The sequence below is a fragment of the Saccostrea echinata genome, unplaced genomic scaffold (genome assembly GCF_033153115.1).
Source record: "Saccostrea echinata isolate AGI-Se365-2 ecotype Australia unplaced genomic scaffold, CSIRO_AGI_Sech_v1 ptg000004l, whole genome shotgun sequence".
In the NCBI taxonomy this organism is placed as follows: Eukaryota; Metazoa; Mollusca; class Bivalvia; order Ostreida; family Ostreidae; genus Saccostrea; species Saccostrea echinata.
Genome location: NW_026889753.1, coordinates 5,530,602 through 5,537,317, shown reverse-complemented (window position 1 = coordinate 5,537,317; position 6,716 = coordinate 5,530,602).

Below are 6,716 nucleotides of genomic sequence, written 5' to 3'. Positions count from 1 at the left end.
TTTGTATCGTAATTTATGCTGACATTGTTTGCATTTTTAATTGTAAATAAGATTAATTTTGGAAAATCATAAAAAGACATAATTTTTTTATGAGTGATCAAAGAGATGATGATCTTTTAGATAGTGTTTTAAACACGGGCATATATTTCTTTGACAGATTTAGTTGAGCCAGACGTAATCCCTGGATGTGGTTACTCTGTTGTGAATTCTTGTATACAGAAATACCAGTCTGACACTGCCGAGGCAGGAGGAGACTTAGCCAAAGTTTGCAAGTTGGTTTAATCAATATGTGTGGTACCAGTATATTGGCATTTATATATTTTCCTGTTTTCTCAATAATATTTCAGATTAAAGTACAAGGTTTTTGATAAGACTCGCTTTTGTGTATTTGCACAGGAAAATTCAAATCTTCTGTAGACCCGTGGTTGTAAGAGGAGAAGGCGGGTACCTATCATACAGAAAAAAAAATCATATTTGTTTCATCTACTTGCATTTTCGCCCTAAGTGCCGAGTATAGGTCAAAATTTGTAGCTCTCCACCGGCAAGTGGTGGCGTCTCCATATGAGTGAAAAATTCTCGAGAGGGACGTTAAACAACAATCAAATAAACAAAATCTACTTGCTTTTTACCTAAAGGCCCTAGGACGGCTCTGCTATTTTTAGAGCTGGGAGTCAAAGCCAAGTTAAGCTTACTCTGCTACAGAACTCCCGATCTGTACACACAAAACGGAATTAAGTTGCTTATCATTTTTAGCTCACTTGAGCTTAAAGTTCATACACGTTTTCTGATCGAAGTTTGCCTGTCGTACATCCGTCTGTCTGTTTTTATTCTTCCTTTTCAAAAGCACTTTGCAAGTTTCATTTTCTTCCCAAGGACCGCAGTGCCAGAAAAAGAAACATAATATGAAAGTTTCCAGACCTAGTGTAGATTTACATTTGGTCCTATCATGGCATGCAAGGTATAGGGTAAGACCACAACTGGGGGCACATTTTTTTCATATAAATGTTATACTAGTATAGGCAAAATATTACGAAATCCTTTTCTCCAGAATAGATTGGCCATGTTTGTTCAAATCAAGGCCCTCTGTGTGTATGGTGTTACCAAAATAGGTACCAAAGTTTTACATGAGAAAATATAGGAAAAATGTAAAAAAAAAAAAAAAAATAAAAAAAAATCTTCTCAAGAACAGCAAGGCTCTGATTTCTCATATCAATAAAGGTAGCCTGCTGGGGTTTTCATTGCGCATATTTAAACTTTTCAAGAATATATTAAATATTCTTAATGTGATTAAACAAAATTAATTCATAACAGATATCTTTAAAGAAATTATTTATTTGACGATTTTTAATAGATAGTTTGACGGTCACCGTTTTCGTGTGTTTATGACGTTATGATAAACTGAACTGAAGCTCTTTTGCAGGTCATATTTTTTTTATATTCAGTAAAAAAAAGTCTCTTTATTCTCTATACAGAGAGACAGTCAACATAATTGATATTAACTCCTCCGAAAAAAAAATATTGACGGTCATTTGAGACTTAGTTTTGACGGGCAATTAGAGTTTTCCCACAACATTATTGATTTTGATTCTGATTAGAAGATTAATTGTGACGTAATGATACCGTCGCGACTTCAAAAAACCTAAAGTACCAATAAAAAAAAGTAACACAATCATGTCAACTTGGATATTCGTTTGCACCACAATTAACGTGCTGACAATACATTGGATAAAAATGAATTGCTGAATTTTTATGAATAAAATGAAAATTTAATGTTAATATACTAGTACCACACATATTGATATGAAAATTTTATGATTGTTTTTTTTTTCCAGATAACAACAATTAATGACTATGTTTTCGGGCCACGTTGATTATATTAGCCCCCTTGGAACGAAGATATTGCCCACCGCTCCGCGTCCGGAAATATTTCATTCCCTGGGAGCTCACATAGTCAATGTTGCATCCAACCCCAGTCATTTGTACTTGGATCTTAGGCATAGGAATTTGCAAATCTCAAGTCATTTTAGGGGGTTGAAAATCTTAGCGCAAACATCACACACTTTTGGTGCTGGATAACGATTTTTTTTTCGATTTGAAAACGCAGATCTGTTGTATTTTACAAATTTCCCATTGAAGATTGATGGTAGACTACTTATCATGTCTTGAGGGGACCTTGGACAACTGTGAGCAAGATATGACTAAATACAGTACTTATCTCAAGTCGACTCTGGAAAACGCGAAAGTTATGATGAAAGGATATGGATGTAATGGTAACAAATTAATAAATTTGTAAAAGAGCTCTGGATAAAAAAAGTTTTTAGCCAGACTTTGCTTCAAATATTCATATTCCTTTTGATATTCATATGTCTACAGAAGAAATATGGTTCAATACTGCCGACTCGGTATTTAACAATAATCGTTCAATCAATCATATTTTCTATATTTCAGGAAGCACTTCAAAATTTCGACACTGGAGTCCGTTGCTTCTTCTGCTGGGCATAGTTATATGGGGACTTCACATGGATTGATAGAATTGGACTTTTATTTATGAATTTATGAAATATTTGCTAGATTTTCTTCTAAGCTGAAACAATGAATACTTTTATTTTAAAGTAGGAAACATCATTTAATATGACAGGAATTTTCTTTAAAAGAATAACAATATCAGTAATAATTTTTGTTTGAAATAAGGTGAAAATTTTTCTACTTTTAAACTTACTTTGTATTGAAATCAAATAAGGGAACGAGTTGTGTTTTGAAGTGAATTATTTCATTGCAAAAATACTTTTGTATATTTTTTACGATACAATTTCATTAAGTTACAATTGATTTACAAGCAAGTGAGTTGACTGATTGATGAGGGAATTTAAATTGTCACGGAGAGAAAGCAAGAAAATATGGAATATATACTAAGCATTTCATAGGGATTTTTCAGGGAGAAGATGATCATTTGGTCTGCATTTCTTACCAGATGTAAAATTTTGTTCAATTGGTTTCATGATTTTGTTTATTTTAATTCTTTATTTTCCTTATATTTTATTTAATTTATCTGTCACTTATCGATTACTTAGTATTTTATCAATGAACATAAAATATTCAATAAGAAAATCCGACTCATATCCGTCGACAATCGGTAAAGTTTTATCTGTTCTAGTTATCTTTGATTGATTGACTGATTGTATGTTGTTTTTTACGTCCTATGTGAGAATGTTTCACTCATAAAGAGACGTCACCCTATATATATATCGGGCTTCCAATGTAGACCTACACCCATCACTCTGGGTCGTTGAGCAGGGAGGGTTCTTTATCGTGCCAACGCCCACATAGATACAGTTTTTTAAAAGTCTCATCCAAACGATCAGTGATTTTACTTCTAATGCCGGGCGCTTAGCGAAGGAACAGCCCCACTACCTTTGTTTACGTCTTAGATTTGACCGAAAATCGAACCCGGGCCTCCCGATGACAAAAGCGAACGCCCTACCACTAGGCTACCCTGACCGGTAGTCATTTGTGAAACAAAAATGAAGTTGGCATGTAAATGAAAACTAAATTCTTCAAATTCTTCAGTTGGTAATGCATGTATGTGTATACCTCAACTTCCACACTCTTTGTCAAGGTGAACTAACATCTGTAAAAAAAAAAAGACTTATTAACAAACTTATAAGTTTATAAATTTCATTTACGTGTGATTAAATTGATGTAAAGATATAATTGAAGCTGCACATGTTTGCAATTGTTCTTAGGATGCACTACTTTTATGTTCTTTAATACGTCTTTCATTCTTACTTTCAAAAATGTAATTTCTTATCTGATTTTATTCGTAAATAAAATTGTCGAACTGGACGTAATGCACCATACATCAATCAACCGATCAAAATGTTTTAATCAATTAAAAGGTGGTGGTTAAAAAAATTGCTTCATTTCTATGTGACGGTATAAAAAAAACTACAACAACCCTTTCTGTGATACTGTTGGAACAAGTGGCAAAAATGACCTAAATTTTAACAGTGATATACATACACAAATATTTCAGCTTTATCTTTACGCCTACGAAGTCTAAGTGATTTTTGTTGCATACATGTTTCTAATAACCGACTCAATACCAAATAAAATAACATTTCAAAGTATTTTCTTTTTTTTTTAGTTAAATATTTAATTCACTATTTAGAAAGCCCTTTTTATATGTTTAAAAATGCTATGCTTTAAATTCTTAATGAAAGTATAAATTAAATGTTATTAAAGGTGCTTAGACACAGATTTGAAGTTAATATTTTCTCAAATTTTCTGTATAATATCACGACTTACATATTGCAATAGCATTTCACAAGAAAATATAATTAAAAGCTTATTTTATCTGGAAATTATTGGAACTACGAATTCCTGGACGCGTTTGATTAAAGCATCCTTGCACTTTCACAAATTTTATCTTTATCCTTAATATTAAAGAAAAGAAGCGATTTTGTTGTGTATTAATGAAAAACATTACACCTTTAATCAAGAAAATTCAGAGTAGAAATGTGCGAAAGCAAACCCCCTCACTAATATCGTCAGTCCGTGCTCAGTGTTGTATACAGAGTTTAACAAATTGAATACACCCGTGAAACGTAAATTGTTTTTGTAAACAGGGCACGAGCTCTGTTATTGTTAATGTTTACGATTCACCGAGTGTGTTCAATTGTTAAAGTCTGCACACACCACTGAGCACGTACTGACAATACTGTGAGCGGGTTTTGCTTTCGAACATTTCTACTCTGAATTTTCTGGATTATAGTTTTAATATTTTTCATTAATACACAACAAAATTGCCACTTTTCTTAAGTATTAAGAATAAAATTAAAATTTGTGAAAGTGCAAGGATGTGTCAATCAAACGTGTCCAGAAATTTGAAGTTTCAATAACTTCGAGATGAAATAAGATTTTTATTATATTTTAGTATGAAATGCTATAGCAACACATAAGTCATGAAATTATACAGAAAATTTGAGAAAATATTAACTTCAAATCTGTGTTCAAGCACCTTTAAAACTAAAGATTAAAATAAAAACAACAAAGCCATAAAGGAATTGTACACAATTTTTATTTGAATCTATCAAAAAGTACACAAAAGCAGTATTTACATGAAGAGAGCTGGATGGAATCCCTCCAAAATCTGAAAATTAAAAAAAATATTTAAGGCTTTAAACGATGAAAAAAAGAGAAATTAAATGAAAAACTGCAAAACAAAAATCGTGATGCTTAACATCGCAAAAGTTCTGGTTAGAAAGATCCGTTCAAGGAGTACCCTAATATTTTGGTAATATTTTTTATCTGTACACGTACAATCTAATATCATAATCATGCATGCTTGAGTTTCTGATTGACAGTATCTATGTAGTTTTTGGAGATCATGTCTTCCCCCAGTCTGTTGGAAATATCATGGGTATTAACTGCAACTGTTATTAGTAGACCTGATTATATTCATATCTAAACAATAAATTAAAATTTGGACGGAAAACGTTTTCATCAATGCGCTACGCAAATTTTACGTCGGTCAAAGAAAACAAGAGGCCCATGGGCAACAACGCTCACCTGAGTAACTTTGGCCCTGCTGTTCTTCACCAGACTTTCCCCCATGTAATACACCTATTGTGGTCCCATCCTATCCCAGGGGTCATGATTTTAACAATTTAGAATCTACACTACCCCAGGATACTTCTACATTAGTTTCAGCTTTTCTGGCCCAGTGGTTCTTGAGAAGAAGATTTTTAAAGATTTTTTCTATATATTTCAATGTTAAACTTGGATTCCCTATTGTGGCCCCGCCCTACGCCCGGGGGTCATGATTTTAACAATTTAGAATCTACACTACCCCAAGATGCTTCCACATTAGTTTCAGCTTTTCTGGCCCAATGGTTCTTGAGAAGATTTTTAAAAATTTTTTCTATATATTTCAATGTAAAACTTGGATTCCCTATTGTGGCCCCGCCCTACCCCCGGGGGTCATGATTTTAAAAATTTAGAATGTACACTACCCCAGGATGCTTCCACATTAGTTTCAGCTTTTCTGGCCCTGTGGTTCTTGAGAAGAAGATTTTTAAAGATTTTTCCTATATATTTCTATGTAAAACATTGATTCCACATTGTGGCCCCGCCCTACCCCCTGGGGTCATGATTTGAACAATTTATAATCTACACTACCCCAGGATGCTTCCATATAAGTTTCAGCTTTACTGGCCCTGTGGTTCTTGAGAAGAAGATTTTTTAATGACCCCACCCTATTTTTGTCTTCTCTTGATTATCTCCCCTTGTGAGGGGACTTGGCCCTTCATTTTAACAATTTAAATTCCCCTTCACCCAAGGATGCTTTGTACCAAGTTTGGTCAAAATTGGCCCAGTGGTTCTTGAGAAGAAGTCAAAAATGTGAAAAGTTTACAGACGGACGGACAGACAGACAGACAGACGGACAGACAGAGGGACAGACGGACGGACGGACGGACGACGGACAAAATGTGATCAGAAAAGCTCACTTGAGCCTTCGGCTCAGGTGAGCTAAAAATATTACTTTCATTTCTTATCATTTAATTATGATTTTGAAATAGTAAAATGAAACTTTCCTTCAGTTTACTATTAAATTTACGCATCAAAAACAATGCGTAGGAATATATCACAACAATGTTGCTGAAATTCAAAATGGCTACAGGCCTAACGAAGAAACAACGTTCTCAAATATTGTCGTG